The following is a 25,293-nucleotide window of genomic DNA, read 5'->3' on the forward strand; positions in this document are numbered from 1 at the left end:
ACTCAAATCTGGCACCTGGTACCATTCTTGGTACCACCTTAGCTGAGGTTCCAAGCATAATATATTACTCATTGGTGATTGCTATTGATATTGTTATGTCAGCATTATTGACAGACAAAGCGCCCGGCATTTTTATAATACATCAGCCTTTTGACATTGAGCGGTAGCACCTTTATGGATACACACACACACACACACACACACACACACACACACACACACACACACACACACACACACATATATATGTATATTTTGGGGGGGGGTGTGTGGCAGAGCTAAAGACTGTGCCTTTGACAAATGAAGAGGTCGGTGCATTTCTGTCATGAATCGGCAATGACAGGATTCAAAGAGAACTAGATGGAGTAACAGGGAATGAGAAAGTTTTCCAAGAGGTGTCTTGTCTCGTGACTTTGTTCGACTATGAAAGGTCTTTTCAACAATGTTGAGAAAAACTAAACAAAACAAAAAGGTCTGGAGTGGATCAAATTGGAAGAACTGGAGGTGGTTTGACCAAATGGACAGCATTTACGGCCATAGACCTGCTAACAGCAGGAGAGAGGGCGGCCTCGACTCAGCTACACGTTTGCTGGAGTCTCTGATGGAGGATAGTAAGTTGTTTTGTTTTTATTTTCAGTGTTAAAAAACATGTATACTAGTTGTGGTAGTCGAGGTTTGTTTTTAATCTTTAGCCACTTGGCTATTAAATGCTTATTAAATTACTTATGGTTCCTAGAGTTTCTAAAAGTAGAATGGGAGTCAGAGCCTTCAGCTATCAGGCTCCCCTCCTGTGGAACCGTCTCCCAGTTTTGGTCGGGATGCAGACACCCTCTCTACCTTTAAGAGCAAACTTAAGAGCTTCCTTTTTGATCAGGCTTATAGTTGGACTGCTTAGGCTGGTCCTTAAATATGCTTCTATAGGCTTAGACTGCTGGGGGATCTCCCATGATGCACTGGGCTTCTCTCTACTCCTCTCTGTCCTCCTATATGTGTCATATATAAATCATACTCATACATATTACTAACTCGTCTTCTTCTCCGGAGCCTTCAGGCTCCCCGCTTCCCAGGTCCTGGGTGCTGCTGGAGGAGGCTGCAGACCTGAAGAGGCTCAAGCTGCCACCCGTAGCACCACCTGCTCATGTCCCCGTCTGTCCATCAGCCTCATCCCTTTATTGCTCTCTTTATCTCTGTCCCACTCTTTCCTTCTGCATATCTGTCTTCCTCCATTATCTGTCTTTATCTCTGCCCCGCTCTCCTGCTTTCTTTCCCCCCAACCGGTCAAAGCAGAAGACCGTCCCCATTGAGCCTGGATCTGCTCGACGTTCCTGTCTGTTAAAAGGAAGATGTTTGTCACCGCTGTTGCAGGATGTGTTGCTGATGGAGAATTGTTGGGTATAAATTCATTGAAGGAGTGTGGTACTAGACCTGCTCTACTTGTAAAGTGTCATGAGATAACTTTTGTTGTGATTTGGCGCTTTACAAATAAAACTGACTTGACTTGACTAACATCCCTTTCTGAAAACCAGAGAAATAACCAATCACCTAGGGTGAAATTTCAGCTGCGATATCATCTAAGCAGTGGGGTGAATCACCTGGACCAGATGGGCTCCCATCAGATTTATGTTAAAAAATTCTCTGCTGAACTGACCCCTTATCTATGCTTAGCGTTCTCTGACACCTTCGAATCATGTGCGCTTCCTCCTTCATTTAACCAGGCCTGTATTTCCCTGTATTGTATTTGTTGAGAAAAGACAAAGAACTGCAAGATTGTGCTTCTTACAGACTAATATTGTTAACACAGATGTAAAGATCCTTGCCAAAGTCTTGGCCCACAGACTGGAGGATATTCTTCCTTCTGTAACGTCCCCTGATCAAACTGGATTCATAAAAGGACGCCATTCATTTTACCATATCCATCAACTATTCAACATTTTGTATTTCACAAAACATATAGACCCAGAGTGCCTTGCCTCTGAATGCTGAGAAGGTATTCGACAGAATTGAGTGGAACTACCTATTTATGACACTTGGAAAATTTGGTTACATTCTGGCCTCCCCCCCCCCCCCCCCCCCTGGATTAGAATACTGTATTCATGTTCTTGAGCCTCTGTTTTGACCAATAACCACTACTCAGAATATTTTGATTGACATTGTGGGACCCGGCAAGGTTGCCCACTAAGCCCACTCCTTTTCACGATTGCCATCGGGCCTATTGCAATTGCCTGGCAACAGGAGGATACAAGGGATATGGAGGGTAAGAGTTGAAAATAAGGTCTCGTTGGAAACGGACGACTTACTTTTGTTTGTCTCAAAACCAGCCATTTCTTTAGAAGAAGCCCTCACTGTTTTGGAGCTTTTCAGTCAGTTTTCAGGATATAAACTCAACTTAAATAATAACAGTCTGCTTTCAAAGTTCCTTTATCGGTTTCCATTCTTATCCCCAAATCTTTTTTTTATATCCCTGAACTCTTTAATAACATCTTATGTTTGGAACGGTAAACACCCATGGTTATGGAAAGCATTTCTTCAGAGACCTAAACAGGTGGGGGGAATGGCTCTGCCTATTTTCCGGTATTATTACTGGGTAGCAAATATTCTGTGTTTATTTACTGGATGCATTTTCATCTTGAACCCTCTTGTCCTACCAGGATGACAATTGAGATTTGTGCAAGTAGCCCCGTCTCCTTACCTACTCTATCTGGCATAAGAAAGGCTTTGAGGACCTTTATATTGATAATCATTTTATTTGTTTTACTCAACTGACGGAAGACTTTGGCATTGCCAAAACCCACTTTTTTAAATTTATTTTTTTTTAATATTTTTACTTAGGAATTACATGCAGCATGTAAAACCTCAATTTCCTCATAAACCTCCAGGCAATCTTTTTTATATTTTTCTTTCTGTCAACCCCACATCGAAAAGTAATATATGTCACCTATACAACCTTATTTCAAAATGACATTGCTCCTCAATGGTGGCTGTAAGAACGGCTTTGGAACAAGACCTACATTTTACTTATACATATGACATATGGGACTCAGTACTTCATAGGATACACTCTTCGATGTGCTCCTGGCATGTGCTTTCCCAAATTAAAGTAGTGCATCACACCCATATGTCAAAAACAAAATTAGCTCGAATGTACTCCGATGTTGACCCTACATGAGTAAAAGTGCACCTGCCTCACTCTATCTCATGTATTGGACTTGTCCCTCTTTAGGTACCTTTTGCACATCAGTTTTTCAAACTATATCAGCGACCCTCTGCCACCAAATTGAGCCAAATCCCCTGACTGCGATTTTTGGAATTGCTCCAGACTTGGATTTGCCAAGCTAGACTCAATATCCTGGCTTTTGCTTCCTTCTTGGCTTGACAAGGTATCTCACTTAAATGGAAGGATTCTGCTCCTCCTTCCCTCTCGCATTGGTTTAGAAAAATAAAGTCCAGCGTGAATCCAGAGAAGATTCGATACGCTATCCGAGGAGCTGAGAGTAAATTTTACAAATTGTGGCACCCCTTCTCTGTGTTTTTTTGAGAAACCCACAACAGTAGTGTCTGCTACCGCCTTTTATTCTTCCCCCTTTTTCCTTCCTCTTCTCTCATCTGATTTGTGTATGTTAAAGTATATGTGTACGTATATGTATGTATATATATATATATATATATGTACTGTATGTATGTGTTTATTTATATATTTTTGTCTTGTTATGTATTCATTTATCAAATTCTCAATATTTGCGTGCATTGACTTATACTTTCCATACCTTTCTGTCTATAATTTCGCAATGCCTGGTTTGTGTTTTTCCACCATGTTGTGTATATCTTTTGTGGTCAGCTGGGGTTGTTTGTCTGTGTTAAGGCAGTGAAATGTGTTGTGTTCTGGGTGGCTGCTGTTCAGGAAAACAAAAATCTTCTTCCTGTAAAGTGATTGGTTTGTTCTTTATTTGTGATTAATAATAATAAAAAAGACCTTTGAAAGAAAAATAGCAGAATAGCTTTGACAGCCTGACTAGACTTTTGTCAATCATTGTATGGCACTGATTTAGATACTGGACTAAAACAGTGCTGGGGATTCAACCCAGTGTCATGTCAAAACGTGAACAGGCTCCGTTTGTCCACAGTGCAAAAAGTATCAGTTCTACGACGAAGGCCTAAAAATTGCGAAATGTGTACGTTTTTTTTCCCCTATTCTTTTCTATTGGAGCGCTGGTAGGTCATGTGACTCTTTCATGCGGGCCTCTCAAAACACAAACATGGCGGCCGCTCCTGTCATTTTCAGAGGAGAGTGCCTTATTCCAAGATAGTTTTGATTTAATAAAGCATTCTGATGACATTTCTAGAGAGAAACATACATTTTGTTTTCATAATCTTCGCTCAGTTCTTGTGTATAAACTTTGGTTTGTTCGTTATTACGATGAATCTTTCACCTCTCGGAAGGGAGTCGTTACAGTGTCACGTTTTCTCCTGTTGCTATGGTGGTTGCCAAGGACGCCATTACGGACGAGCATCATTTCAAGATAGGTTTGATTTAAAAAAGCATTTTAAGGACATTTCTGGCAAGAAATATACATTTTATTTCCATAATATTTGCTCAGTTCTTGTATATAATCTTTGATTTGTTCGTTATTATGATGAATCTTTCACCTCTCGGAAGAGAGTCGTTACTGTGTCACGTTTTCTTCAGTTGTTATGGTTCCAACCACAGAAACCTAAATGGCGTTCATGTTATTGTATTTTGTTGTTACATTGCGTCGTTATCTGAGTTGACAATATATTTGTGTGATTGTTGACTAATAAAAATAATAAAATAGCTACGCTTGTTTGTAGTTGTTTGTGTGAGTGTTGACAACAGCTGTTCAATAAAAATATTAAATAGATTTTAGTGCCCCAGAAATTACAAACATCTGCTTGCCCCCCCCCCCCCCCCCCCGTTCTCCTGTGAGAAAATCCGGAAGTTATCGCTCACTTCCGAGTAAAAAAAACCAAACATTTGTAATACTTTATCTTCTGATTAATAAGACAATCAACAAATTCATTTAATTTCTGGATGTTTATTTTACCTACCAAGTACATTTGTAACCATTATAGATCTAACAATCAGCATTAAGAATATAAACAATGATTCAAACTGATGGCGCGGTCTGCTGACGTCACATCCGTCACAGAGGCTAACTCATGCACTCAGAGGTGGCCTTTTAGTTCCATCATGTCACGCTATATTTACAGATTTATTATTGAGTGGAACAAACCACACTGATGTCTGGGTTAATCTTTATCGTAGAACTGATACGTTTTGCACTGTGGACAAACCTTTTCACGTTTTGACATGAGACTGGGTTGTTATGTGGCAGGTTTGCTGAAGCGGTAATTAAGTGATAAATTGGTGCCCCCAGTCTCTCCTGGAGGTGTGAATTCGAATCCCTCTTCTGAGAAAGGACATTTTGTCCACATTCCTATGCATCCACAATGGGATATTCAAAACAAAGTTGAAACTGAGGTGAATGAGTGGGTCATCTGCCAAAGTGGGTTGAACTGGCAGCACGAGAGGCAAATGAGTTTCCCTGTGACCTTCAAACGTTGGATCAAAGTCTACTGAAGACATGGGTTTTGTTCATAAACACATTTGTGTTCCTCTTTCAATTCGCATTTTGTCCGTTAACATCATGAGCAGAGTAGCCATCTCATCACATGACTAAAGTGTGGATTCTGTGTTGGTGGCCAAATGTCCTGACATGCACCCACGCCCCTCACTAGTTTGCACACAGAAATGCATACTTTACTAGTTTAACGAGTTCCCCACATAGTTTTCAAAATTTACAGGGCTGAGAAAAAATGTTGATGAAAACAAAATGCACACATTCTGATTGAGGCCAGAAAATTATACTCCTCATAAAATATATTTTGGCATGTAGGGATAATGAACTTGAACATGTTGAACAGCCAGAAGAATTCATCCACCATCACAACAAGATATTTACCATCATCACAAGACAGCATCATTACAAATTTAATTACAAAAAAAGATGGCTTTTCTTGGCCTGGACTTTATAAAAATGCGCACATAAAATGGGAGCGTTGTAATTCTCAACTCAAGATGAAGGTTGGATTCTGACCCTCACGAGAACACAGCCTGCTAAGTCTCAGTCCACGAGATCACAGAAAGACATTCTGGCTTGTGACTGTCATCTTGACATGACAGCAGAAGACATGACTGAATGTAGAAGTGGTGAGAGAACACATATATAGAAAGAAAGAACACAACTAGTAACGTGAGAGCAAGTTGGGACCAGACAAAACAGAGCAAGTGGAAGACAATTCAGCACCAGCAGAGACTTTTGAAGCCCCATTATGAGCTCCTTTGTGATGTATCTGGTCCAGTCCCAGCTCCAAAGATACTACAGCGCAAGCAATGAGGTTATGGACATGATCTGGGAGCCATCCGCCGCCCAGCATAGCAGCAACTACGGTGCCATGGAGGACATTGTCTGGAGACCAACTCCTGCCCCGAGCACCAATGCTGCAAGGCAAAATAATTATGGAGTGAACTGCTGCACCAGGCAGGCTAAGATCTGGAGCCCAACACCTGCCCCTGAATTCTCCTACCACAGGAGAATTTGCCAGATGTTCTCAAAGACTGATCCCGATGCTCTGTGCAGGAAGCACAGAGCCAAGCATTATACAAGAGCTCGTGCTGTTCCTTACATAAAGAATTGCGGCACTGATGTGACACAGGGTCACAGCTTCCTCTGCCAGGTGCATCGCCGCACCATGAACAGCCGTGCCAGGGAGAGAAGGATCTGGAGGCCGACACCTGCCCCTGAATTCTCCTACCACAGGAGAATTTGCCAGATGTTCTCAAAGATCGATCCCGATGCTCTGTGCAGGAAGCACAGAGCCAAACATTACAGAAGAGCTCGGGCTGTACCTTACGTCAAGAATTGCGGCACTGATGTGACGAAGGGTCACAGCTTCCTCTGCCAGGTGCATCGCCGCACCATCAACTGCCGTGCCAGGGAGAGAAGGGTCTGGAGGCCGACCCCTGCCCCAAGCACCAGTGCTGATGTTGAAGACAACTACTTCACCAAGCTTGGTAGGAAGTACCTTGGGTACTATGGTGCCAGCGATAGGGTGATGGACAGGATGTGGGAGCCATCCCCTGCACCAAGCAACATTATTTCACTGCAGAATAATTATTTTGCAAGGCGTGCGTGAACTGCGGTGCCAGGCAGGCTAAGATCTGGAGGCCGACCCCTGCCCCTGAACTCTAATACTACCAGAGAATTTGCTACATGTTTTGAAGGATAGATCCCGATGCTCTGTGCAGGAAGCACAGAGCCAAACACAAAAGCCTGGGCTGTTCCCCTTTCTAAAGAATTGAGGCACTGATGTGACGAAGGGTCCCTGCGTCCTCTGCCAGGTACATCGTCCCACCATTCGGTAGAAGGACGACGGGGTCCTCTACTTGAAGTGATCGGCACAGGACGAAACCTTTGTGTCACCAATGCCAGGGAAGATGGAGTCCTGAAGAGGCCATATTTTGGCATCCTAAAAAAGATATTTGGTGGAGCCTGAGACAGCAAACATGCCGCCCTTCATCAGAAGAACCACAGCACCACAAGAAAACATCATGGCAGCCATGACAGGGAGGATCAGGGTGTCCTCCTCACCACCACCCTTGAACCTTAAAATGACCTTTAAGAAGCTTTAGAGTGGAGAATGTTTTTTTTTTTAAACCATTTTCCTTTCATGTGCAATTGTCGAATTTATTTGAAATAAAAACTGACTTCTGGATTTAAATTGACTGTGACCCTCTTTTTACATGCAAGCTGAAAGTTATGCCAATAAAAACCACAAGTATTTATTCTGATAACAGCTGTTCACTGGATGCTAATTTTGCTATGAACATTCAATGCAATAAACCTTTGGCTAAAATGTATTCATGCGGTGAGAACAATCGATTCCAAATCCCCAAAAGCAGCTCTTGGCTGTCCCAATAGTAGCCAGACATCGCGAGATGACATCATCAGTTAATTTGCATTATATTGAATTTATATATCATGGACTTTATGTGGTAGATAAAGAATTCTCATCATTGGAGACAGACAAGTGTGTGAAAAACATCTTAAATATGTTTAGACTTACAAATGAACTTATTATTAACACAATATGTGCTTTTATGTTACAGTCTCTTAAAGTCTCCCATAACACCGAAAAAAAAAGTTACTTGACATGTAGCTACTAGATTTTTTGCAGAAGAGTCACTCGAGGGGTCTGAAGGGTTGCAAAATATCGAGACAAACAGTGTTGGGAAAGTTCATTTTCTACATGAACTCGTTCAAAGTTCAGCTGACTGATTTTAAAATGAACTAGTTCAGTTCAAAGTTCGGAATTCAAAATTTTGTACTCAGTTCACAGTTCTAAAAATGAACTTGTCCAGTTCTTTTTTCCCATGAGTTCCTTTGCACTATTATTTTTTTTAAATTATTGCTCCAGCCCATGTGGTACCACAGACAGCAGTTATTTGATCAGTTGCAGCAATGAAACAATGTGTCAGACTGCATCTTCATTTTCAATGTTGTGTCCCTCTGCATCCTTTATTTACTTGTACATCCCTTGAAAGGCTTCCCAGGTGCTTCAGTTCAATATGCCTGTGAACAGTTGACCCTCCTTGCGGTGGAGGTGGCATGGAATGAACAGAGAGTCCAGTACAGCAATTCCTTCCAAGAAAACCTTTTTATTCCTTGGCAGTCAGGTGTACAACCAGATGTGCCAGAGGTTCAACCATCAGCCCCAGCAGATGGAAACTGGGCCTGATATACCCGCTTAATACTATTCCCCCCTGGCCCCTACCAAGAGCAGGGATCTCCCTCTAGCCACAGAATCTCTTAGCTCCCGACACCACATAAAAAAAACAGAAATTACCAGTCTAAAATTCACCAATGAGTTATAATTATAGGTCATTAAAAATTGGCTTAACTTCTCAACATAATAAATTTGCCCAGATGATTCCAGCAGCAACACCCCCCCCCCCCCCCCCTCCATTCTCTCCCGGAACATTTAACCGGTGACGGTACCCTTCCGGACTCTTTGAACACGGACACCTGAGGACACAACAGAAAGGTGAGTGGCACAACCCAACACTGGCACCCTATTGCACTGTACCCTGCGGGGCTTTGACACCCCGAGACCTCCCCCCGCTGCTCGACGCCTAAAATCCCCATCGTCACATCTCTCTTCCGATAGGTGGAGCGACACCGGCGCAGACACACCCGCCTGAGGACCACCGCCACCAAGGAACGGTTATATAAATAAATAAATATACATAATCAATAAATAAAGATGCCGCAAGCTGGATAGGGAGCCGTGTGCAGATCCGCTCTGTAATTTACTGTGCAACACTCAATAAAGTGCCGGTCTTAAAGTGCGTGTGCCATTATTGAAGTGCTGTGCTAATTGTGCAGTACTGTTAAAACAACCCCGGTGCAACCTTCATACATTACTATCGTAACGAAGGGCTCTTCGTTACAAGGTAGTGGATGGTCCTCTACATGTAGTCCTAAAGCGGGGCTTTTTTTGAAAACAATGGTGTATTTTATGTTTTGGCTCATGAAATAGTTTGTAGGGTTTTGGGTTTTTTTTCAGTTATCTTTTAAAACATGAATTCCTTGAAGCTAACCACTGTTGAAGTGTAGATTGCTTCAATATGTTTTAGATTAAATAGATCATGCACATCGAAGTAAAACTGAAGTTAAAAGAGAAACTCAAACTCCATCATTGATGCTCACCTTCGTGGGAGAGTTTAGCCCAACAAGGGCTGAGAGAGGCTGCAAGTGTGCGCGACAGGAGAGAGGGCTATCATCACGCCATTGCCAGTGTTAAGAAGTAGCTGCAAGCATCAGAGGTTATGAATACTCCAGTAATGACACTGACTGTACACCTGACCTCTCTGGACTCCTATGAAGAAAACACCAAGGTTAATCGCTGGCTGCTCAACATCCACTCGCTGGAGAGCTGGTCTGGGACCAGCTAATTCTCATCTGCAGTGTCTCATCAGTTCAGCCTTGCCTTAATCTGATTGTAGATCAGTTTTGGTCCATGGGGTACTACCAAATATAAAATTACTAGACTAGACACTGACTGACCCCTGTAATACAGGTTGCGACAGTGTGGTATTTGCTGGATAATAGGAAGGAAATGTCCCGACCATCTCCACCCAATCCCAGGTCTTTGGCTGAATGATTTAGGGGGTCTCTGATCATGAAAATATTTTCTTACAGCCTCCCAGATGGGCTTACACAAAGAAAAAGGCTTGTGACCACAAACATTTTCCACAGAGGAGCTGCTGGCAAAGCCGGTCATATCTCTGATGTCTATATTTCCAGCAAAAAATGGAAATGCTGACTTTTTCATTGGTTCAAAACACAAAGTTAGTGGAAACCTGGGAGGTTGCCAAGAGGTGTGGAAGTCCATGAGTAGGTCGTACAATATCAGGTTGGGTAGTGGATGGTCCTCTACATGTAGTCCTAAAGCGGGGCTTCCTCTGATTTGTTGTCAATGGGATTTTCATTTGTTACTTGAAGAGATGCTGAACCACCATTACAATAATCCCTTCAATAAAAGCTCAGAAGAGAAAGGAATGTCAAGAGAAGGTATCAGATTTTCTGAGATTATGAGCCTCTACACGGCTTTAGGATAGACATTAGAACCTGAAAATGCCCTGTAAGAAGGACAAGCTCACCCTTCCTAAAAACTTGTGAACTAAAGGCTGCCTGGACGAAGGAATTTCATGAAAGACCAACTATTTCATAAAGACTATATCAACTTCTTTGCTGATGCAATTAGAAAGGTATATGCTGAAAAGTTCTCCCAGCATCAGCTCGATCATGGAAAGATCTCATTTATTCCCAACCAACATGATCCAAGGAAGGGCAACTTGTACGTGTTGTTTGATTGTGGGGCTGAACTCAAGGGAACCTTAGCAAAAGCCAACTCGTGCAGGGCCTTACCTTACAACCCCACTGTTCAGAGTACTTTTAGAGTCAGAGAGGAGCCACTAGCGGTCATGGGAGATACAGACAAGGGTGCAGAGGATACGGACGCTTCCTGGTTCAGGACGACTGAATGGCTGTCCATTGCTTCAGAATAGTTTCTTCATCAAGTTATGCAAGATATGTACTCAGGAAAACAGCTGGACAATTACACCCTCTTCTCAGCAGATGTGGTTATAACAGTCAGGACAAACTTATCTTTGAAGTGGGAGAACTTGCACAATTGGTGGCTGGTGACATTTTTGCCCTACTGTATGAGATCTGTGATTTTCATCATAGGTACCTACCATACATACCTCAACTGAGAGACAAAATAGGGGGGAGGGGGGGGATTCAGAAAATCATTGATTTTTTTAAAGAATTTGCAAATTATGGTAGAAAATAAGTATTTTCTCAATTGCAAAAGTTCATCTCAGTACTTCATGTACCCTTTGTTGGCAATGACGGACGTCAAATGTTTTCTGTAAGTCCTCACAAGGTTTTCACACACTGTTGCTGGTATATTGGGCCTATTCCTCCATACAGATCTCTAGAGCAGATGTTTTGGGGCTGTCGCTGGGCAACAGACTTTCAACTCCTGCCAAGGGTTTCATGGGGTTGAGATCTGGAGACTGGCTAGGCCACTCCAGGACCTTGAAATGCTTCCTACGAAGCTACTCCTTTGATGCCCAGGTGGTGTGTTTGGGATCATTGTCATGCTGAAAGCCACATTCCATCTTCAGTGCCCTTGCTGATGGAAGGAGTTTCACTCAAAATCTCACAATACATGGCCCCATTCATCCTTGACACAGATCAGTCGTCCTGGTCCCTTTTCAGAAGAACAGCCCCAAAGCATGATGTTGCACCCCCATGCTTCACAGTAGGTATGGTGTTCTTTGGATGCAACTCTGCATTCTTTATTCTCCAAACATCACAAGTTGAGTTTTTACCAAAAAGTTTCATCTGACATTCTCCCAATCCCCTTCTGGATTATGGGGTGCCATTTGTAAAGCGGCCCATTGCAAAAAAAAAAAAAAAAAAAGACAAAAAACAGTCAGACTTTGACACATTTAGCTTAAAAACATTTTCAAAAGTGATGTGAATTTTTGGAAGTCATTTCTTCCACATTTACAAACTTAGAAAAATGTTCCGTGCGAAATTAAATATTTAGCTAACATGCAAACTCACACTGTCGAAAACCGGAAGTACCAAAATAAAAGCTCGAGAAGGTTGGATTGTTAATTCTGAGATCGAAAAAAACGGATTAAAACCATTTTTTTGAGGGAGGACTTACGATAATAACTACCTAACACAACAAAAACGTGTTGGCAGAAATTTCATTTGAAAGACTCAAGTTTTCAATGTCCCTTCGTGTAGCGCGGGAGCGCGAGCAACACAGTGGAGTGCACAGGTGCAGTGTGCCATTCAGCCAAACTGAGCCCCCTGGTGGCTGGCTGTAGTCAGTACAGCATACACAGTATCCCTCGCCACATGGAGAGGGGGACTCAGTCTTTTCAAATGAAATTCCTGCCAACACCTTTGTTATTTTAGGTAGTTATCGTGATAATGTCAACCTAACGCCCCCCCCCCATTGTTTTTAATCAGTTTTTTTCGATCGTAGAATTAACAATCCAACCTTCTCGACCTTTTATTTTGGTACTTCCGGTTTTCGGCGGTATGAATTTGCATGTTCGCTAAATATTTAATTTCACACGGAACATTTAGATTTATCAATGTAAGATTTTTCTAACTTTACAAATGTTGTAATTGTGGGGGGAAAATGACTTCTTTAAGCTAAATGTGACAAAATACTGTTTGTTTTTTTAACAGTGGGCTGCTTTACAAACAGCACCCCATACTGGATCATCCAAATGCTCTTTAGCCAACTTCAGACAGCCTGGACATGTACTGGCTTAAGCAGGGCCACACGTCTGGCACTGCTGGATTTGAGTCCCTGGCAGCGTAGCGTGTCACTGATGTAGCCTTTGTTACTCGGTCCCAGCTCTCTGCAGGTCATTCACTAGGTCCCCGTGTGGTTCTGGGATTTTTGCGCACCGTTCTTGTGATCATTTTGACCCCACGGGCTGAGATCTTGTGTGGAGCCCCAGAATGATGAGGTTATCAGTGGTCTTGTATATCTTCCATTTTCTAATACTTGCTCCCACAGTTGATTTCTTCACACCAAGCTGCTTACCTACTGCAGATTTAGTCTTCCCAGCAGGGTGTCCTTTGACAGCTTTGTGGTCTTGGCCAAATAGGAGTTTGGAGTGAGACTGTTTGAGGTTGTGGACAGGTGTCTTATACTGATAACGAGTTCAAACAGGTGCCATTAATACAGGTAACGAGTGGAGGACAGAGGAGCCTCTTAAAGAAGAAGTTACAGGGTTTGAAAGCCAGAAATCTTGCTTTTTTGTGGGTGACCAAATACTTATTTTACCAAGGAATTTACCAATTAATTAACAGAAACAGAAATGTCACCAGAATGCTTTATTAAATCAAAACTATCTTGGAATAAGGCACTTTCCTCTGAAATGACAGGAGCGGCCACCATGTTTTTGTTTTGAGAGGCCCGCATGAAAGAGTCACATGACCTACCAGCGCTCCAATAGAACAGAATAGGGGGAAAAAACGTACACATTTCACAATTTTTAGGCCTTTATCGTAGAACTGATACGTTTTGACCTGTGGACAAACCTTTTCACGTTTTGACATGAGACTGGGTTGTTATGTGGCAGGTTTGCTGAAGCGGTAATTAAGTGATAAATTGGTGCCCCCAGTCTCTCCTGGAGGTGTGAATTCGAATCCCTCTTCTGAGAAAGGACATTTTGTCCACATTCCTATGCATCCACAATGGGATATTCAAAACAAAGTTGAAACTGAGGTGAATGAGTGGGTCATCTGCCAAAGTGGGTTGAACTGGCAGCACGAGAGGCAAATGAGTTTCCCTGTGACCTTCAAATGTTGGATCAAAGTCTACTGAAGACATGGGTTTTGTTCATAAACACATTTGTGTTCCTCTTTCAATTCGCATTTTGTCCGTTAACATCATGAGCAGAGTAGCCATCTCATCACATGACTAAAGTGTGGATTCTGTGTTGGTGGCCAAATGTCCTGACATGCACCCACGCCCCTCACTAGTTTGCACACAGAAATGCATACTTTACTAGTTTAACGAGTTCCCCACATAGTTTTCAAAATTTACAGGGCTGAGAAAAAATGTTGATGAAAACAAAATGCACACATTCTGATTGAGGCCAGAAAATTATAGTCCTCATAAAATATATTTTGGCATGTAGGGATAATGAACTTGAACATGTTGAACAGCCAGAAGAATTCATCCACCATCACAACAAGATATTTACCATCATCACAAGACAGCATCATTACAAATTTAATTACAAAAAAAGATGGCTTTTCTTGGCCTGGACTTTATAAAAATGCGCACATAAAATGGGAGCGTTGTAATTCTCAACTCAAGATGAAGGTTGGATTCTGACCCTCACGAGAACACAGCCTGCTAAGTCTCAGTCCACGAGATCACAGAAAGACATTCTGGCTTGTGACTGTCATCTTGACATGACAGCAGAAGACATGACTGAATGTAGAAGTGGTGAGAGAACACATATATAGAAAGAAAGAACACAACTAGTAACGTGACAGCAAGTTGGGACCAGACAAAACTGAGAGCAAGTGGAAGACAATTCAGCACCAGCAGAGACTTTTGAAGCCCCATTATGAGCTCCTTTGTGATGTATCTGGTCCAGTCCCAGCTCCAAAGATACTACAGCGCAAGCAATGAGGTTATGGACATGATCTGGGAGCCATCCGCCGCCCAGCATAGCAGCAACTACGGTGCCATGGAGGACATTGTCTGGAGACCAACTCCTGCCCCGAGCACCAATGCTGCAAGGCAAAATAATTATGGAGTGAACTGCTGCACCAGGCAGGCTAAGATCTGGAGCCCAACACCTGCCCCTGAATTCTCCTACCACAGGAGAATTTGCCAGATGTTCTCAAAGACTGATCCCGATGCTCTGTGCAGGAAGCACAGAGCCAAGCATTATACAAGAGCTCGTGCTGTTCCTTACATAAAGAATTGCGGCACTGATGTGACACAGGGTCACAGCTTCCTCTGCCAGGTGCATCGCCGCACCATGAACAGCCGTGCCAGGGAGAGAAGGATCTGGAGGCCGACACCTGCCCCTGAATTCTCCTACCACAGGAGAATTTGCCAGATGTTCTCAAAGATCGATCCCGATGCTCTGTGCAGGAAGCACAGAGCCAAACATTACAGAAGAGCTCGGGCTGTACCTTACGTCAAGAATTGCGGCACTGATGTGACGAAGGGTCACAGCTTCCTCTGCCAGGTGCATCGCCGCACCATCAACTGCCGTGCCAGGGAGAGAAGGGTCTGGAGGCCGACCCCTGCCCCAAGCACCAGTGCTGATGTTGAAGACAACTACTTCACCAAGCTTGGTAGGAAGTACCTTGGGTACTATGGTGCCAGCGATAGGGTGATGGACAGGATGTGGGAGCCATCCCCTGCCCCAAGCAACATTATTTCACTGCAGAATAATTATTTTGCAAGGCGTGCGTGAACTGCGGTGCCAGGCAGGCTAAGATCTGGAGGCCGACCCCTGCCCCTGAACTCTAACACTACCAGAGAATTTGCTACATGTTTTGAAGGATAGATCCCGATGCTCTGTGCAGGAAGCACAGAGCCAAACACAAAAGCCTGGGCTGTTCCCCTTTCTAAAGAATTGAGGCACTGATGTGACGAAGGGTCCCTGCGTCCTCCGCCAGGTACATCGTCCCACCATTCGGTAGAAGGACGACGGGGTCCTCTACTTGAAGTGATCGGCACAGGACGAAACCTTTGTGTCACCAATGCCAGGGAAGATGGAGTCCTGAAGAGGCCATATTTTGGCATCCTAAAAAAGATATTTGGTGGAGCCTGAGACAGCAAACATGCCACCCTTCATCAGAAGAACCACAGCACCACAAGAAAACATCATGGCAGCCATGACAGGGAGGATCAGGGTGTCCTCCTCACCACCACCCTTGAACCTTAAAATGACCTTTAAGAAGCTTTAGAGTGGAGAATGTTTTTTTTTTAAACCATTTTCCTTTCATGTGCAATTGTCTAATTTATTTGAAATAAAAACTGACTTCTGGATTTAAATTGACTGTGACCCTCTTTTTACATGCAAGCTGAAAGTTATGCCAATAAAAACCACAAGTATTTATTCTGATAACAGCTGTTCACTGGATGCTAATTTTGCTATGAACATTCAATGCAATGATTTTGACAAACCTTTGGCTAAAATGCATTCATGCGGTGAGAACAATCGATTCCAAATCCCAAAAAGCAGCTCTTGGCTGTCCCAATAGTAGCCAGACATCGCGAGATGACATCATCAGTTAATTTGCATTATATTGAATTTATATATCATGGACTTTATGTGGTAGATAAAGAATTCTCATCATTGGAGACAGACAAGTGTGTGAAAAACATCTTAAATTGCTTTCAAATTAACTTTTTCTTTGGGGGGGGGGGGGGGGTTGGACCAGCTGCTCATTAAGGACATGAACTGGGGAACGGAGTGACGTGTTTGTCTGTAGCGAGCTAACCAGTGCCTTATTCCAAGATAGTTTTGATTTTAAAAAGCATTCTGATGACATTTCTAGAGAGAAACATACATTTTGTTTCCATAATCTTCGCTCAGTTCTTGTGTATAATCTTTGGTTTGTTCGTTATTACGATGAATCTTTCACCTCTCGGAATAAAGTCATTACAGTGTCTGCTGTTGTTATGGTGGTTGCTAAGGACGCCATTACGGATGGGCGTCATTCCAAGATAGGTTTGATTTAAAAAAGCCTTTTCAGGACATTTCTGCGGTTTCTTCAGTTGTTATGGTTAAAACCACGGAAACCTAAATGGCGTTCATGTTGTTGTATTTTGTCGTTACATTGCGTCGTTATCTGAGTTGATAATATATTTGTGTGATTGTTGACTAATAAAAATAATATGAAACATATTGACCCAGGAATTACCATCATGTTTATCATGTACCATCAGGCCGTCATGTTTTTGTTTTGAGAGGCCCGTATTAAAGAGTCACATGACCTACCAGCGCTCCAATAGAAAAGAATAGGGAAAAAAACGTACACATTTCACAATTTTTAGGCCTTCATCGTAGAACTAATACATTTTGACCTGTGGACAAACGGAGCCTTTTTACGTTTTGACATGACACTGGGTCGGGGGGTTTGTTGACTTAAACAATATGCATGCTGTATGAGGAGATGTAATGAGTGTGTGGCAGTCAATGCTTTAACATTAGTGTTTTTCAAACTGGAGGAATAATAGCTCTATGTGCAAAGCAGCAAGCTTGATTGTGGCTCAGGTGCATTGAACCACCATTCATTCGAAAATATTGTTTTGACAGTCACCGTGGGAGTCTGAGCTGCACACAGTTGTGATGGTTTGAACTACCGTTCTCAGCAATGGTTAGCTTCTCCTCCCTCAGCGCCAGAGGTGCAGCTGAGAGTTCACCTGGTCACACACAGCTTTATCTGGCCCTGACGTGCGTAGTTTGTCAATGACAGTGCAAAGAAACCGGTCAATAATGTGAGCATTTAAGAATTTCGGGAGTCCAGCAAACAAAAGAAAAACTTTTCTGGGTTGACAAAACACAGATATTTGCTTCAATGGCTTGAAAGTTGGTGGTCATTTTTTATCCTGTTAACAAACAAGCGTAGCTATTTTATATTTTGATGGTAATTCCTGGGTCAATATGTTTGGAAGCCACTGAAAGCTGGAGCCTATCCCAGTGGCTTTCGGGTGAGAGGCGGGGTTCACCCTGGACAGGTCACCAGTCCAGCGCAGGGCCAACACATAGAGACAAACAACCATTCACACTCAGTCACACCTATGGTTAATTTAGAGCAGGAGTCGGGAACCATGTGCCATGGAGAGCCATGTGTATGCAGGTTTTCCTTCTTCCTTCTGAGAGAGAGAGAGAGAGAGAGAGAGAGAGAGAGAGAGAGAGAGATGGCCAGGTATAAATGGATTTCCTTGTGGCTGTCACTCTGACCTAACCCACCTCCTGCCATGATTACTATGACGAGACACATTTGATCCCTGATGCTGGGCATTTGATGGCTGTCCCACTTTGATGCCATGAGAAGATTGAATCCCACCACCCTATGTGAATACACACACACACACACACACACACACACACACACACACACACACACACACACACACACACACACCTGGACATGAAATAGACAGCCATCAGCTTAACCGCACACACAATGCAACTGACACAGCAGTCCTTCGAGAAAATGTGGTACCTGGGCTCCACTCTACTATTTTTAGTCATACCCTATTTCATCCACAGCAAGTCATATTTTCACAGTATCTGAACTGTTATCAGCTAAATTAGGAAACCACACACGCAGCATGGACGCTAGCCACTGCAGTTTTTTGTACGTCTCACACAGGCCGACAGGCACAAAACATAATGATGAATATATATTGTGTAATCCTCTTGGTTTATCTGCTCTTCCCTCTTACTGTGCATGGTGGGCACACACATACCAGGTATGTATGTAATACACACACACACACACACACACACACACACACGGACCAAATCCATCCATCCATCCATCGTCATCTTCCGCTTATTCCTACACATTAAGGGTCACGGGGGGGCTGGAGCCTATCCCAGCGTCAACAGGCGAGAGGCGGGGTTCACCCTGGACAGGTCACCAGTCCATCACAGGACCAACACATAGAGACAGACAACCATTCACACTCACAGTCACACCTACAGTCAATTTAGAGTATCAATCAGCCTCGTCCCCTCTTGATGTCTTTGGACTGTGGGAGGAAGCTGGAGTACCAGAGAGAACCCACACAGGAACAGGGAGAACATGGAGACTCACACAGAAAGATCCCGTGCCTGAGCTGGGACTCGAACCCGGAACCTTCTTGCTGTGAGGCCACAGTGCTAACCACTGCACCACCGTGCAGCCCCCGGACCAAATCATCCGTCCTAAAAAAATAGGGCTATTTCCATACATTTTCTTTAATCCAGAGCACGATACTTGCTGTCTGATAGTTTACATACTTTTTTAGGACCCTGCGAGGAATGATGTAAACCTGAGGAATGTTCTGTTACATTTGTATTTTACTTTAAATGGACTCAATTTTATAGAGCGCTTTTCTACCTTAGCGGCACTCAAAGCGCTTTACAGTGTTGTCTCATTCACCCATTCACACACACACACACAAACACACTGATGCTGAAGGCTGCCATGCAAGGCGCCAACCTACTCATCGGGAGCAATTATGGGTCCAGTATCTTGCTCAAGGACACTTCTATATGGTCACCAGAGACAAGGATCTAACCAGCGCCCCTTCGGTTGCTAGACGGCATCTCTACCCCTGAGCCATGCCGGCCACACTTTAATTTATTTCTAACATACATGTGTCATCTGAGAGCAATTTATACACTACCCGGCGCCTCTTTTTTGGTTAGGATATACAGAAACATCATGGCCTTACAGGAAAAGTGTGTTTCTCTCTTGTTGCTCTTCACTGGTGTTTATACAACAGATCTATTTCCTCACTATTTGACATCTTCCTGTATCAATCTGAGCAACAGGACCTGGACTTATTAACAACACTGGATCATTTCCCTTTTACTTTGCTTTCATGTTACTATCAGGGTGATGGCATGTCATACATAATGAAGAAAGCAGAGTTAAATAACTTCGATTCATGTTTTATACAATCTCAGTGTATGAGAAATCTTTCTTTAATGTCATTAAGCATTAAGGGGATTGAAGCATGACTACTGGAAAAAAATTGCGGAGGATGTGATTGCCAAGAAATTGTGATTTAGGTCTACCGTATTTGCTAACACTAAACCACAAAAGGTCAGTGCTCTGTTTTCCTACATTCTTTGTGTCACACTCGACCCAGAACTGTCTGGTAGCTTCTCAGTGCTCCATGGATGGGCAAGAGCAAAGAGGGAAAAATGGCAATACAAAAAGTGATTGTGAAATGTGGGAGTGAAGAGTGTTTGGCAGGGCTCGTTTGTTTGCTCAGTAAAACCCAGAGGCCTGTGTGTGTATGTGTGACTGTGTGTGTGTGTGCACGCGTGTGTGTGCGTGTGTGAGTGTGTGTGTTCGTGTTTTGCTGTTGAGGGAAATGCCCACGGTGTTGGGCCCGGAGACCGTGGTTACGGGCCAGCCCGGGGCCCAGCCAGGCAGGTTGGGACAAACAACGAGTGAAGGTCAGCTAATATAGCAGTTAATTCCACTTCCTGGTCCCCATGACACCCAGGCAGGGTTTATTTGAAGATCCCAGACCCTGAAGTCACTCCGGACTTTGTTTCGTCCACAAGTATCTCAGTTATGAATGTATTCAAATTGGAAGGGAGTAAAGAAGGAGGAGAGAAAAGGGGTAGAGGAGAGTGAAGGGTTGAAGGGGACACCAGGCAGTGCAGTGCAGCTGATAAAAGAGGAGGGAAAGATTTCCACAAACTCGGTTACATTATCCATTTTTGTTTAATTTGAAATTTAATGTTATGCATTCACATCATTCAATGCTCTTCAAAATACGTTATTTATTGTACTTTGGCAACATGTCCAAACAACTAAACCTTCCAGATTTAATCTGGTTTTGTAATGTAATTTTATTCATTCTCTTATTGTAGCCTTTCCATGATTAGTTTTCTGTCTTTTCAAATTGTTTATTATAATTATCATTGGAATAATAAGTGTGACCATTAACCCCATCAATGAGTCAATCAATTACGTTTTTTTTTTCATTTTTGTTGCATTTTGTATAACGCAAAGAGCTTATGGAGATACTTAAAATATCAAAATATTTAAACTTACCACATCAATCTGGTTTAATTTACTTATCTATTCTGTAATTTCATTATTATTCTTATATTTGTATACTTATTCATATTCCATTCTTTGTTTTGCTTAAATCTTATTTATTCTTCCATTATTTGGGTCTTCAGAAATCAATCACACTTTACTAAAGTTATGTTTTGTCTTGTCAAACTGAATCGTGCACTGGAGTGGGGTAACTATTGTCCCTGAGATGTTATTTGTGTATTTCCACTTCAAGTTTTAATAAACCACAAAGCTAATAACAGTAAATGGAAGGATGTGTCTGCTTTGAACTTTTAAAGTTACACTTAAAATAGCTTCTATTCTCTTTAGGCATCCTCATCAGACGGGGAAAACAGGGCGCCTCTGTGAGACAAGTGAAGGACTCTCCTGATGGCACTGACTCCAATGAGATCCATCCACTCTGGCCTACTCTGGACACAGCAGTGTGTGTGAATAGACATTAAAAAGAGCTAGTTTATGAGCTGATTGTCTTCCTAATCATTTAACTCAAGCCACGATAACGCAGGAAGGAGTTGTGGTGGATGGAAAATATAGTAGACATCATCCAAAAGCCAAGTGGCTTAATCCTGTATGGAAATGGTAATGAGAGAAAAAAAAGAGGACTAATGCTGTCTGTGAGCACTCTCCTATCCAGGATGGGATGGAGGCCTCTCTTGTGGGTTTCTCCAGTATGCATAAGAGGAGCTTTTGTGTTGTGATCTAGTAAGCCAGAAATACAGCTTTTGAACCCATAGTGCATTCAAAGAAGTGAGATGGAGAGGGAGTGTGGGAGAGAGTGAATGAGTGATTGAAGGGGTGGGGGGTTGGTAGGTTTCTAAAGGTGTTAGTGTCAGATGCTGAGAGTGTAATACATTTGTGTGTGCACGCATATATGTGTTTTTGTAGTGTGTGTTTGCCAGTGAGAGCCTATGTATGTGTGTGATTGGTGCTCACACAGTGAGCTGATATCAAGTACCTCTTTAAGCACCTCCTTCTTCCAAGGGAGCGTCACTCTTTATATCCTATTCCTTTATGTTGCACTGTCCTGACTGTGAATACCTTGGGAAGCAAACCAATGACTTTCACAGGATGAGAGCATGTGCGAAATAAAGGCGAGTGAAAAATGCTCCACACCAACTGCTTGCGTGTTAAGTTAAACATCTACATTCACAATGATTTTTTTTTTTAAATGCATAAGGTTATTATTTAAAAAAGAAACAACTTTTGCTGTCACAGATCTGATCCAAAATACTCCTTTGTTTTCAAACCCCTGAAATGGAGGCTATTCATAACTCCCTGTTTCAGTTGTGGGGTTGCTTTGCTGTGTGGCTGTGATTGGGTATGACCACCCATGACTTACCTTTCCCTGATTTGACATGGACTTCTCAAACTATCAGAGGTTAATAGTTTAGTTTAGTTACGTTTGTTTGCACATTTAAAAAGTCATAACAACACAATAAGTTAAAAACATGTTCAGAGTGAGACGCGAAACTGAAAGGCTTATAAAGAAGCTTCACCTCAGAAGAGACATAGTAGTATATAATAAAAAATAATAATAAAAAACATTCAATACACAATTAACATATATACTCTATACATACATGCACACAAATACACATTCACACACATATATACACACAGTTTATGTACATATATACACAAATATATACATACACACAAAGTACATGTACATATATACACAAATATATACATACAGTTTATGTACATATATACACATATACACACATACATACACATATATATACATACACACACATATATATACATACACACAAAGTATATGCACATATATACACACACATACAAACACACGAACACACACACACACTCTCCATACATAAGTATCAACATATCATGACAATACAAAATATCAACATAATACAAAAATAGCATCAATAATACCAATAATGGAAGTAAAAGATGTTTAAATCTACATTTCAGCACTGAGATAGACGTACAATTTGTAATTATGGGAGGTTTCGAATTCCAGGTTGAAGGACCTCTAAACTCAATACTGAACTGACCTAATGTTGTCCAGGAAAATCTTTGGTGAACATGTTTAGCCTGTCTGGTTGGGTGAATGGTGGCATTTGCAACAAAAATATCATTCAAGACAATAGGTAAGGATGCAGCATTAACAGCATAATTAAACTTAAAAATACATATCTGGTAGATCAGAAATGGGCATATTTTAAGTTGCGTAAACAAAGGAGCAGTGGATGCCAGTTAACTTTAGGCAGGTGAGCGTCTAAAGCCCCTTTCACACTGCACTAAAAACATGGGTGAAGACGGGTGTTAAGGCACTCTAAAAGGGTCGACTCGGCATTTCGACCCATGTCCACCGACCCTCCAAGTGACCCAGGGGCCTCATGTATCAATACTTGTGTGGATCTCATACACTCTTAAAAAGAATGTACTGAGTTTACTTTAAAAGGTATGTTTACTTTTTGCATAGATCTTTTTAAGTTGCCCTAACTTCAGTGTTATTTTAGTTATCAGTACTAGTCCAGCACTACAAGGCCAACTTAAATAGCTACACAAATAAACACCTGTATTAAGTTGAATCTAATTGATTTTCTGTATATTCTACTGAATTTTCTCATCAAGTACAACAAAAAATCTAGTACAATGACTCTGATTTTTATATATATCCAAGAGCTAAACCAAATAGAGCTTACTTAAAATTCATGAATATTCCTTTAAAAGGTTATCATTCAAATTTAAGTTGTTCTAACTTTATTTAGTCAATGGGTTCTACTCAGAAATGTCCATGCAAAAAGTAAACATACTCATAAGAGTATATGCAAGTCATTGTACTCAAGTTGAGGGAAATAATAAACAAGAACCGCAATTCATAACTCAAACAGTTTATTTTGTTCACATCTGTTAACTTGAATTGACATCCTCTTTCTTGATTGAGTGACTTCAAACCCCTGTGAACCTCACAGAAGGAGAAGGACGGTTCAAAATTTTGGCAAACTCATGAACTGTGCCTTTATGGCTGTGGATCCAAATTAAATGCAAATATTACTCACAAGCGCCATCAAAAACACTTAACATTCTGGGTCAGCTGACGAGAATACACTCTGTAATATTCCAGGTCTCCAGACATGGCAGTCAACCTCAAAGACTGGAATAACATGAGCAGCGACCATCTCAGATGCGAGCTGGATTGACATTTAACCACGTAATCTTGGAACTGGAACAGCAGGTCCATCACAGCACAAATGAGAGGTGTCCATGTTTTGATTTTCAGCGATGAGGTTCAAAGGCTTTTCCCAGCAGCTTCTGCTTTAGAGATGTGACTTTTGGACTGCTTTTCTGATCATCTATTTTCAGGAATAACTTCTGAAATACCTCACAAGTGTACTTCAGCTCTCGTGGGTAGCTCAGATTGAGGGCGTAGATGAGGCCCATCAGCAAAGCACAGGCCCTTGGTACAGCCAACCCCTGCAGGACCTCTGTGCCCTCTATCATGATGGTCACACTGGCTGGATCAGATGCTGTGCCGCCTTTGGTGATGAGGATCTTCATCACCCGACTGTCAAGATCTCCAATTTGGCCCTCAGAATCCTGAATGAAAGAATATCAGAAACAAATCAGTACACATTGTCACTGAGCTGGCACAATCAACCCCCTAGCGACGAGGCTTGTCACGAGAGCCGATACTTTGGTACCAAGTCGGTACTAAGATGTGACGGTACTGACTTTTCTAGAATACCCGAATTACCAGTGGTACCGAGGAGCCAGATGTGGCCGCTTCTTTAGCATTGTTTTTTTGGCTGTAAATGAGCGATTATCTGGCAACCCTCCCACGGTGCTGATCACGCATCTGGGTCGTCAACTACAGCGACAGCTGCCCCTCAATTAATTGAGAAGAAAAACGCCAAAAGTAGCAAATGGAAACACTTTGGATTCAAGGCTGATGAGGAGGGATTACTTATTGATCCGCAAAAACCGATATGCAAAAAATGCTGTCACCGTACCACGGCGAAGGGGAGCAACACATCAAACTTGGCAAAGCATTTAAAAGACAAACATCCAGATTTGTACAAAGAATTCAAAGTGAGTGCATTTGAATTCACGTGTTATCATTGTTGCTCATGTCTAATAACGTTACAATGATGAGATGAGCCCATAGTCAATGAGCTGCCTGGCAAAGTAACATGAACATTATGTCCAGCCTCGTCTGTCCCGCATAATAGTTAGGTGACGTTGTCTGGCAGCTCATTTACTGAATTGCCTAACATACTGTTAAACCACCCCGAAATAGTGCATGTTAATCAAACGTTATTCTTTGTTTGAGAGGGCTGGCATT

The 25,293-nt window shown here is 42.2% G+C and overlaps 1 long non-coding RNA gene across 1 annotated transcript; it reads right to left on the minus strand.

Moving 5' to 3' along the window:
* Positions 1-9,042: 9,042 nt before the first annotated feature.
* LOC147245558 (uncharacterized) lies at positions 9,043-13,286 on the minus strand. Its single transcript, XR_015110108.1, has 3 exons — positions 13,222-13,286; positions 9,786-9,886; positions 9,043-9,101 (listed from the first exon to the last, which is right to left on the minus strand). It is a non-coding gene; the product is annotated as an uncharacterized LOC147245558 (long non-coding RNA).
* Positions 13,287-25,293: the final 12,007 nt, after the last annotated feature.

The sequence above is a fragment of the Aulostomus chinensis genome, chromosome 18 (assembly GCF_037954235.1).
Source record: "Aulostomus chinensis isolate RoL2024-O1b breed Wild chromosome 18, RoL_Achi_v1.0, whole genome shotgun sequence".
NCBI classification, from domain to species: Eukaryota; Metazoa; Chordata; class Actinopteri; order Syngnathiformes; family Aulostomidae; genus Aulostomus; species Aulostomus chinensis.